We start from the raw sequence: 11,866 nt of genomic DNA, 5'->3' as shown, positions 1-11,866 counted from the left end.
GTAACTGCTTCAACCCACTTCGACACGTAATCCACCACTACCAAGATATATGAATTCCCAAAAGAGTTTGGGAAGGGACCCATGAAATCGATCCCCCAGACATCAAAAAGCTCAACCACCAGGATGTTGTTCAACGACATCTCATCTCTTTTTGAAATATTACCACTCCATTGACACTGGTCGCACTCTTGAATCATCTAGAAAGAATCCTTAAAGAGGGTTGGCCAATAAAACCCTGATTGTAGAACCTTGGCTGCTGTCCTAGTTCCTCCAAAATGGCCACCAACTTTCCTCTTGTGATAATGTCGTAGAATGCTTTTCATCTCCTCCTCCGGGACACATCTCCGTATCACTTGGTCAGCACAGTGTCTGTATAGAAATGGCTCTTCCCAAAAGTAGTATTTCAAATATGAGAAGAATTTTCTCTTTTGTTGGAACGTCATACCACTTGGGAGCACCCTTGATGACAAATAATTTGCAAAATCTGCATACCATGGTGCTTCATCCACTCTCATCAACTTCTCATCAAGAAAGGTTTCTCTAATTGGGATTTCCTCCACATTTCCCTGAAGTGGTCTCTCAATTCTCGACAAGTGATTTGCCACCACATTTTCTGACCCCTTCTTATCACGAATTTCCAACTCAAACTCCTCAAGCAATAGGATCCATCTTATGAGCTAAGGTTTTGCTTCTTGCTTTGCCAATAGGTGCCTAAGTGCTGAATGGTCCGTGTAGACGATCACCTTTGCACCTAACAAATACAAACGAAACTTGTCAAAAGCAAAAACCACAGCCAACAATTCTTTTTCAGTGGTGGTGTAATTCAATTGTGCATTAGTGAGTGTTTTTCTAGCATATTGAATTACATGCAACATTTTGTTCTTCCGCTGTCCTAACACTACCCCTAAAGCAAAATCACTAGCATCACACATTAATTCAAATGGCAGTCCCCAATCGGGAACTGCAATAATAGGTGCAGATACTAATAATTTTTTAAGAGTTAGAAAGGCATGCATGCATTCATCATTAAAATCAAACACAGCATCTTTATTCAATAAATTGCAAAGGGGTTTAGAAATCTTAGAAAAATCCTTGATGAATCGTCTGTAAAACCCCGCATGCCCCAAGAAACTTCGGGCCGCTTTGACATTCGATGGTGGTGGCAGCTTCTCAATCACTTCTGTCTTTGCTCGATCAACTTCTATTTCGTCCTTTGAAATCCTATGGCCGAGCACTATTCCCTCCTGGACCATGAAGTGACACTTCTCCCAATTGAGCACCAAGTTCGTCTCCTTACATCACTACAAAACAAGAGAAAGATTAGTTAGACAACTATCAAAAGACGAACCAAAAACTGAGAAGTCATCCATGAAGACTTCTATGAACCGTTCCACCATGTCTCCAAAGATCGACATCATGCATCTCTGGAATGTTGCTGGTGCATTGCATAACCCAAAAGGCATCCTTCAGTAAGCAAAAGTGCCATAGGGGTAAGTAAAGGTCATCATCTCTTGATCCTCAGGAACGATAGCGATGACAATCTGGTTGTATCCTAAATATCCATCCAGGAAACAGTAATAGGCATGTCCTGCCAACCTCTCCAACATCTGATCAATGAAAGGTAGTGGAAAATGATCCTTCCTTGTCGCCGCATTCAATTTCTGATAATCAATGCACACTCTCCAGCCCGTCACCGTCCTAGTTGGTATCAATTCATTACTCTCATTCCTTACTACTGTGATACCTCCCTTCTTCGGAACCACTTGTACCGAGCTCACCCATGGACTGTCGGAAATAGGATAGATAATCCCTGCATCTAAGAGTTTCACCACCTCCTTTCTCACCACTTCCTTCATCGAAGGATTCAATCTTCGTTATGGTTGCACCCTAGGCTTAATATCATCCTCCATGAGTATCCTATGCATGCAAAATGATGGCGAGATGCCTCTAATATCCGAAATTGTCCATCCAATTGCTAGTCTATGTTCCCTCAACACCCTAATCAACCGCTCTTCATCCAATTTACTCAATCCTAAACTAATGATCAATGGGAAGGTTTCTGAGTCCCCAAGATATACATATTTGAGGTGGGAAGGTAAAGGTTTCAACTCAAGCTTTGGAGGTTCTTCATTTTTTTCCTTTTCCTTCTCTTTTTCAAAATCAAACTCCTCAAATTCTAAATCTTGACTCTCATCAATCGGTTGAAGTGCTTCTAACAACCTAGCACATTCATTACTCGTCGAATCATCTACCTCTACTGTTTTGGATTTGGCTATACACGCTTCTAGAGGTAATTGTGGGGTGTTTTCTTCAATAGATTCCACAACCAATTTATCCACCACATCGACACTAAAACACGAATCCGATTCGGATGGAAACTTCATCGCCTTAAAGACATTGAAAGTTGCTATTTCATCTTGAACTCTTAACAGTAGCTTTCCTTCTTGCACATCTATTAGTGCTCTCCCCGTGGCCAAGAATGGTTGGCCCAAAATAAAAGGAATTTCCTTATCCTCTTCCATATCCAAAACCACAAAATCAGCTAGAAAAATTATCTTATCCACCTTCACCAACACATCCTCCACTATCCCCCTCGGATGTTTTATAGACCTATCCGCTAGTTGCAACAACATGGTCGTTGGCTTCACTTCACCAATTCCCAATGTCCTGAAAACAGAAAATGACATTAAATTAATACTAGCACCTAAATCACATAAAACACGATCAAACATAATATCTCCTATAGTGCAAGGAATAGTAAAACTCCCTGGATCTTTGAGCTTCGGGGGTAACTTCTTCTGGAGAATGGCACTGCACTCCTCCGTAAGCATGACCGTTTCCTCATCTTCTAACTTCCTTTTGTTTGAAAGGATTTCCTTAAGGAACTTCGTGTAGCTCGACATCTGCTGCAATGCATCTGCAAAAGGAATGTTAATATGCAATTTTTTAAAAATTTCAATAAATTTTAAAAACTGCTTATCTTGATTTTTCTTCTTCAGTCTCTGAGGAAAAGGCATGGGTGGAGTGTGATGTGCCAACTCTGGTGGTATCTCAGGGAATGGCAATTTCTCCTTCTTCTTTTGCCTTTCATCCTTCTTCTTGTTCTCTTCCTCCAAACAGCTTGGTTCCTTATCAACTACAATCTCTTCATCAACTTCCTCTTCAGATTCTTCCTTTTCAGATTCTTTCTTTCCAACTTGTTCAACCTCTTCCAAAACTGTCCCACTCCTCAAAATTATGGCATTTGCTTGCTCACGTGGGTTAGTGACTATATTGCTTGGTAAGGAACCCTACGGTCTCTCATTTAGCTTCTCGGCCAATTGGCCCATCTATACCTCAAGATTCCGAATGGACGCCCCTTGATTTCTAAAATTCGTCCTCGTCTCATTCATAAATCCCGTGGTCTCCTACATGAATTTCCCAAACATGTCTTTTAACTTTGTCACTCTTGGATCTCCCGGTTGATTATTCACCCCTGGTTGGTTATTCGGCATTGTCCTTTGGTTCCATTGATTATTTTGCTGGTTCTAATTGCCCCAAGCCAGATTTGGATGATTTCTCCACCCCGGATTGTACGTGTTGGAATGCGGGTTGTTTGGTTGCCTCTGCTTTCCTACCAAATAGTTCACTTGCTCCGATGATGAAGATGATGAAGCAAATGTGTTCCCCACTTGACACTCACTGCTCACATGGTTTCTTGCATAAAAATCACAAGTTAGTTGAGGTGCTTGAATAGAGTTTACTTGCATACTTCCCAACTGTTTCTTAAGTGCCGTGAGTTGGGCTGAGATGGTTGTGAACACATCAACTTCATGAAGACCCGTCGATTTTCTTGGTATTGCTCTCTCATTTGGTCTTTGATAGTTGTTGCTTGCCAAAACCTCAAGCAACTCATAAGCCTCCTCTGGTGTCTCATTCTACAAAGCTCCTCCGAACACTGCATCCACCATGGTTTGCACGTTACCCATCAGTCTATTGTAGAAAGTTTGGACTTGAAGCCAAACTGGCAACCCATGGTGTGGACATTTCCTCATCAATTCCTTGTACCTCTCCCAAGCCTCATACAATGACTCAGATTCATCTTGTAGAAATGATGTGATATCATTTCTCAGTTTTGCTGATTTGCTAGAGGAAAAACTTAGTTAGGAACTTCTGTGCTAGATCATTCCAAGTTGTGATAGTCCCCGCTAGTAGTGCCATTAACCACCCCTTAGCTTTATCCCCCAATGAGAATGGGAATAACCTCAACCTAATGGCGTCATCTGACACTCTGTTCGACTTGAAGGTGTCACAAATTTCCAAGAAGTTCGCAATATGCTGATTTGGATCTTCCTTCAAATCACAATTAAACCTTACCGACTGTTGGATCATCTGAATGATTGCCGGCTTAATCTCAAAGTTGTTGGCTTGCACCGTAGGCTTAGTAATACTCGACCCACTGCTATTAACCGTGGGAACTGAGAATTAGCTTAGTGTCCTGTTTTCTGGTTCTGCCATTTCAACAACTATTTCTTCTGTTTCAACCACTAAATCCTCTCTTTCTCTTCTCTCTCTGTTAAGTTGTCTAGCGGTTCTCTTAATCTCAAGATCAACAGGAACCATTGGCTGACGTCTCGCTCTTCGCATAAACTGCACAGAATTAACGAAAGAAAGTGAGATCACAAACCAACTGAAAATTTAAAACAAAAATTAAAACTTCAATCTAGCAAACTATAGAAAAACTCAATGTTAACTTAAAACTCAATCCCCGGTAGCGGCGCCAAAAACTTGATGCGTGTTTCCTACAACATGCAAATGTAGCAAGTATACTAGTCGCACAAGTAATAGAGTGATGAGTAGAGTATCTTTCCCACGAGGATTGTTGCTAAGCACTAAGTTTACTATCGTTTTCTAGTTGAAGCAATCGAATTCTTTTGGATTTAAGGGAGCAAATTAAACTATAACTAAAACAAAACTTACTAAATTAAAGTTAAACTATGAAAGCAAAATTTGAAATGGGATAAAATCAATTCAAACAAACGGGTAGGGTTTTGACTTCATTCGGACTCTATGGGTTAAACCTAAAGAATTAAACTAAAATCATAGTCACATGCATTGATTGTAAATCGAACTCTCTAAAGTGTCCAACATACCTTCTCAGGCTATGTTTTCCTACTCTTTCCTATTAACCTTCCGCACCCAACAAATTGAAAGTTAATAAATCTAAGCTCATTAAGCACAAGAATCCTAGATTGATTTCATTGGTTCTTGAATCTATCTCTAGCATCCAATAATACAATGGTGATTACCCAAGAAGCTTGACACGAATTATCTCTCAATCTCATCATTTTCATCACATACAAACAATAAATACAGAATAATCACACAATCAAAGCAAGATCATATGAAATTAATAATCATTAACTTTCTAACCCATTAGAAACCGAACTACATCAAAACCCTAACCCAAAATAGGTTAGTTCATGGCTAAATCAATAAAACAATTAAAATAAACGAAAAACTCCAAGTTCAACATAATGGAAACAAGAGAAAAGGAAAAGAATCTCCCCAAATTGATGAATCCACTGGTTTCCTCGAATCTTCCACTTTGTTCAATCCAAAATCATTCCAAAATCAATCTAAGAAAATGTAAAACTGCTATCTCTCTCGCCACGAATGCCCTAAACAAAAAGACTAAGTATTTCTTTTATACCTCACCCAAAATATTACAACTTAGCCTAAACACGAAACTGTGCGTTTTACAAAAAGTGGAGTATGCAGACTTTGCCACGGCGAAGAAGTAACCTCGCCACGGCGACAAAGGAGTTGAATCTGATGCGTCACTGGCCCATTTCACCACGACGAAGTTTCCTGAAGAATTCTGAAATTCCAGAATTGCCCTCCACGTGCTTCTAAGTCTAAAAACTCCAAATCTGCCTTTAGTCGCTCAAAATTTCCATTTTAACCTGAAACACGAAATGTAAGGAATTAAGTATCAATTCAAGCAAAAATAAACTAAGAAGTATCTAAAATCCAGCCTAAAAGCTTAAATAAACTAGTATAATCCTCGGATTATCACAGTTAGATAGCTCAGATCGCACGGTCAAATCTCTCAAATTACATGCATCAGAGCTCTCAGATTGCGCACATTAGAGGTCTCTTAGATCGTACAGTCATATCTCTCTGATTGTACGCTTCAAAGCACTTAGACAACGCGCATCAGAGCTCTCAGATCGTGCAGTCAGATCTATTAGATCGTACGGATCATAGCTCTTAGATCGCGTGATCAAATCTCTTTGACTACGTGGTCAGATTGTATGCATCAAGAACTTTCAGATCCGTGGCAAAATCATTCAGATTACGTGCATTAGAGTTATAGATTGCACGCATCTATGCTCTCGAATCGTGTGCATCAGATCTCAAAGATCACATGCAGCAGAGCTCTCAAATCGTGCGGCCAGATCTCTTCGGTCGTACGGTCACATATTTTGGATCTCTCAGATCGTATGCATCAGGACTCTCAAATTACATGGTCAGATCTCTCAGATCGTATGCATTAGAGCTCTCAGATTGTGCGCATCAAAGCTCTCCGATCGAGCTGCCAGATCTCTCAGATTGTGCAGTCACCTAGGGGTCCTGTAATAAATATCTTGAGTCTTCAAGTATGGTTGCCTCGTCCTTTGCTTCGTCTTTAAGTACATTACAAAAACATCATTCTAAATTTACAATAAGAATAATTATACAAAATTCTTTACATCAATAAATTTAGAAACCTCGATTTACATTCGAGGGGAATGAGATAAGAAGAGAATGTACACTGAGAAAAGGAGAACGACAAGACACGCAGGCCCTATTTTATAAATTACAACCTACATACCCAAAAATTTTAAAACATTCACCATAGGTCTAAGGCTCATGTATCGGGCACCATGCAATATACAAACAAGTACATAGCATACATTTCAAGAACAATCAAATTTTTTTTTTTTTTTTTGGGAAATTGGTGGGTTAATTATTAATTACCCCATGACAATTTATAGATCTGCAATTTGGTCTAAAAATTTTGAAACTTTACAATCTGGCCCCTACACACTTGGAAGTGCGCTCGAACTCATCGCTGCATCATGCGATGAGTTATATCGCCGCAGCATGCGGTGATTAACTTGACGTTCACGCTCAACGTGCGATCACCATGGCGATGGGTTACATCATCGCGGCGAGCGCTGATTTCGCAATCAGCGTGAAAGCCAAACACGCACGCCGCGGCGATGGGTTATATCATCGTGGTGAGCATACACTGATCTGTAGCTCTGAATCAGTTGATGAGTTATATCGCCGTAGCATGCGGTGATTAACTTGACGTTCACGCTCAACGTGCGATCGCCGTGGCGATGGGTTATATCATCGCGACGAGCGCTGATTTCGCAATCAGCGTGAAAGCCAAACACGCATGCCGCGGTGATGGGTTATATCATCGCGGTGAGCATACACTGATCTGTAGCTCCGAATCAGTTCAACCAGTCGCCAAAAGTACACCAAACGGATTTTGCAATCAATCATAAACACTGATTTCAACAAAAATCCATGACCCAATATACCAAACTTGCAGATCATCAACAAATTAAAATTAATCGATTAATTGATTTCTTAAAACATGCTTTTAAGGAAGATTTTATGCAGATTCTTTAAGGCAACATATTATCAATCAAATACATGTAATCAACCATCCACATAAAACTGTAAAATCTGGTACCCTAGGCTCTGATACCACTGTTAGGAAACGATCCATTGAGGCAGCAGAAAACAAAATTAATAACAACACGGATTGTTCCATAGAACCAAGATCAGGACACAAACTTACAGTTTATATCAAAATAAGAATCTGCAGAAAATTAGTTTAGAGTTTAAGAAATCATACGCACGTTTGAAGGCTTATCCAACTTTGCCTCTGAACGTATTTTGCTATCGACCCAAGTGTAGGATCGAACCGATGTAGTCCACACGAAGATAATCGCAAGGAACTAAAGAGGGATTTACTATATCCTCTTTAGCCTTAAGAACAAAGAAGAAATGAAGCGTATTTGATTTAAAACCAAAACCCAAATCTGGTGTGAAATAGTGTTTTGGGAGCTGTAGCCTTTTCTTTTCTTTGAAAAATGAAATGAATGAATCATATAATCTCTCAATTAAACTTTTACTTTTATAGTGTAATTTTAATTGCCCTATTCCCTTATGGAATAGGCTTGGGCTCCAACCCAAACACCCCTTGTTTCCAAACACTCTCATTTAGATATTTTAATTTTGTTTTTCATTATCTCAATTAAAATCAATTAATATATATTTAATATATATATTAACATTTAACAATAATGATAATTTATTTAAATATATACGAACACATATTTAAATGTAATCTCACTTATTTAATTTTTCTAACAAATTAAATAAAAGGTTACGACCTCAACAATTTTAATTGCACTGTGAAATTACCAAAATACCCTTTCGCCTAAAAAGACGAAAACACCCTTCTAACTTCCTAGCTCTTAAATTATCTTCTATGTGTGTGACCCATAGGCTCCTCATCATACCGACAGTGTATAGTATCGCGATCAACACCAATTAATCGTCTCATTATATACAGACCAAGATTGGCCCCTAGCAAGGCATCATGGCCACCCGATAGATTCGGATTCAACGAAGTAGCTATTTGTCAATGATATAGCTACCATACAATTGGATCCTTTCATCATCCGTTATCTCGACAAGACCAAGGCATATAAATAGTGTCAACCTTCGGTTACTCTCGATATTGTGTATTCAGTTACTGGACCAATGACCTGTATTATAAACTGGATAGAGTAATAACTCAATCCCACTATGGCCACAGTTTCAGTGTCATTGCCATTTACTGAATTGTGCTATGAGATAACTTCTCCCGTACCTGGGAGTGATGAATCCTCTGTCTATCCACCATAGTCTTGATACACTCCTTGATGCAGCCAATCACCACCGTATTGATAGCTCTTAATAGAACTGCGTTAGGCTAGTGTCAAACTACACCAATCGATGCACAAGGCACTCCAGTGATCTCAAGTCTAAGGATCACATGCACCACCATTCGTTAGAGGATTTGTTCCATAGAGACTGGGGTTACCATCCATATGGAATCCTTTGGTGGGTCAGTCCAGTGAACTTGCCTATAACAAGCACCCATGTATTGCACTAGGTTGTCACCAAACAATCTTGACAAGTGAGATCAGTCACTGCCTTTTGATAGGGTCGTTCAACACTATGATAGCCTTACCGTATTATCTATGCCCTTACTTTAGAATAATACTAGGGCTACGGATATTTCTAGAATGGCCACCATATGTGCTCATAGGGTTCTCACTATCAAGATTTGAAACACTTGATACCCTCGTCACGGTTCTACCATTCTAAGGACATATATCAATACATACAATGATGATTTATGTGATATAGTATAAAACGCCTTTTATTGATCAATGAATATTATTACAAATACTCAATTCTACAATAATTGATTAACTCTAGGGCATCTACTCTAACACCTAGATCGTGGATCATATAGCTCAGATCGCACGACAAGATCTCTCAGATCTCATAGTCTCTCTCAGATCTTACGGTCAGATAGGTTAGATCGTATGATTAGATAGCTCAGATCGCCCAGTTAGATAGCTCAGATCGCATGCATCAGTGCTTTCAAATCGCATGGCTAGATCTCTCAGATAGAGCGATCTGAGCTCTTATATCGTTTGCATCAGAGCTCTCAAATCACACGATCAAACTGCTTAGATCGCACCTATCAGAGGTCTTAGATTGCACGTATAAGTGCTCTCAAATCGAACGTCTCAGATCTCTCTGATCGTACCTATAAGAATTCTCAGATCGTGTGACTAGATCTCTTGAATCGTGCCGTCAGATGTCTCCAATCGTATTCATAAGAGCTCTCTAATCGTGCGGCCAGAGCTCTTAGATCTCGCCGTCAGATAGCTCAGATCGTGCAGTCAAATAGCTCAAATCACGTGCCTTAGTGCTGTTAGATCGCATGGTCAAATCTCTCAAATCGTGCGGGCAGATCTTTCAGATCGTACGTATTAGAGCTCTCATATCATGCAACAAGATATTTATGATTGCGTAATCAGATAGCTCAAATCACACGCATTAGATCTCTCAGATCGCTTTGATAAAGCATTCAGATCGGTCACTTTAGAGGTCTCAAATCTCTCAGATCGTGTGGTCAGACTTCTTAGATTGTGTGGCCAGATATCTCTGACTGTTTTTATTAGATCGTGCGTGGAAGAGCTCTCAGATCATATGGCCAGATCTATCATATCGCGAGGTCAAATAGCTCAGCTCGCACCCATCAGAGCTCTCAGATCGTGCAGATCAAAGCTCTCAAATCGCGCGGCTAGGTCTCTCAGATCGTACGCATAAGAGCTCTTATATCGCGCGGCCAGATCACTTTGATCGCGTTCATCAGAGCTCTCGAATGGCATGCATCAGAGCTATTAGATTGCATGGTAGATCTCTCAAATCGTGCAGTCAGGTCTCTTAGATCATACATATCATAGCTCTCTGATTGCATGGCCAGATTACTTAGAGCGCATGGTCAGATTTATCAAATCATATGCATCAGAGCACTTGGAACGCGTAGCATATCTTGCAGATTGCGTGACAAGATCTCTTAGATTGCATGCATTAGAGCTCATAGATCGTGTGTATCAGAACTCTCAGATTGTACGCATTAGTTCTCCAGGATCACACGAATTAGAGTTATCAGACCACATGGCCAAATCTCTCAGATCGCACGGCTAGATCTCTCAAATCGTATACATCTAAACTATTAGATCGCGCGGTCAGATCTCTCAAATCTTATGCATAAGATCTCAAAGATTGTGCGGTAAGATCTCTCAAATCATGTGGCTAGATCTCTCAGATCACATGGTCAGACCGCTCAGATTGTGCGATTAGATTTTTTAGATCGTGCAGGATCGCAAGGTCAGACTACTCAGATTGCACGCATCAGATCTCCCAAATCGTATGTATCAGATCTCCTAGATCGTATGCATTAGAGATGTCAAATCGCGTGGGAAAAACTTTAAGATCTCGCGTTAAGATCGCTTGCATCAAATCATCCAGAACGTGCGGTCAGATCGTACGCATCAGAGCCCTCATATCGTGCGTAGTAAGATTTCTCAAATCGTAGGCATAAGAGCTCTCATATTGCGAGGTCAAATCTCTCAGATCAAGTGCATCAGAGCTCTCAAATCGTGCAGCTGGATCTCTTAGACCTTGTGGTCAGATGTCTTAGATTGCGCGATCAGATATTACATTGCGCACATCAGATCTCTCAAATCGCACAGCTAGATATCTAAGATCGTACACATCAAAGCTCTAAAATAGCACGGTTAGATAAACTATACAGGTGCATCAGATCTCTTAGATCGCACGCATCAAGTCTCTCAGATCGCGTGTATCAAAGATATCATATCGTTTGCATCAAAGCACTTAGATTGCACGTTCAGATCTCTTAGATGACGCGCATCAAAGCTCTCAGATAACACCGCCTGATCTGTGAGATCGCAAGGTCAAATCTCTTAGATTGTACATATAAGAACTCTCAGATCGTGTGACCAAATCTCTCATATCGTGCAGTCAAATAGATCTTATCACGCGCATCAAAGCTCACACATCACATTGCCAAAACTCTTGAATCGTGTAGTTAGATCCCTTAGATCAAGCGGCCAGATCTCTAAGATCGTACGTATCAGAGCTCCAAGATTGCGCGATAAGATCACTCAGATCGTAGGCATAAAAACTCTCAGATTGAGTGGCTAGATCTCTTAAATCACGCACTTCAGAG

General features: G+C 40.2%; 1 non-coding gene across 1 annotated transcript; it reads left to right on the top strand.

Annotated features, from left to right (window-relative positions):
• Positions 1-4,008: 4,008 nt before the first annotated feature.
• LOC116120962 lies at positions 4,009-4,115 on the top strand. Its single transcript, XR_004126625.1, has one exon. It is a non-coding gene; the product is annotated as a small nucleolar RNA R71 (small nucleolar RNA).
• Positions 4,116-11,866: the final 7,751 nt, after the last annotated feature.

This window comes from Pistacia vera, unplaced genomic scaffold (assembly GCF_008641045.1).
Source record: "Pistacia vera cultivar Batoury unplaced genomic scaffold, PisVer_v2 Contig952, whole genome shotgun sequence".
Classification (NCBI taxonomy): domain Eukaryota; kingdom Viridiplantae; phylum Streptophyta; class Magnoliopsida; order Sapindales; family Anacardiaceae; genus Pistacia; species Pistacia vera.
Note: the sequence above shows the minus strand (reverse complement) of the source record. Positions and strands in the feature narration are given on the sequence as shown.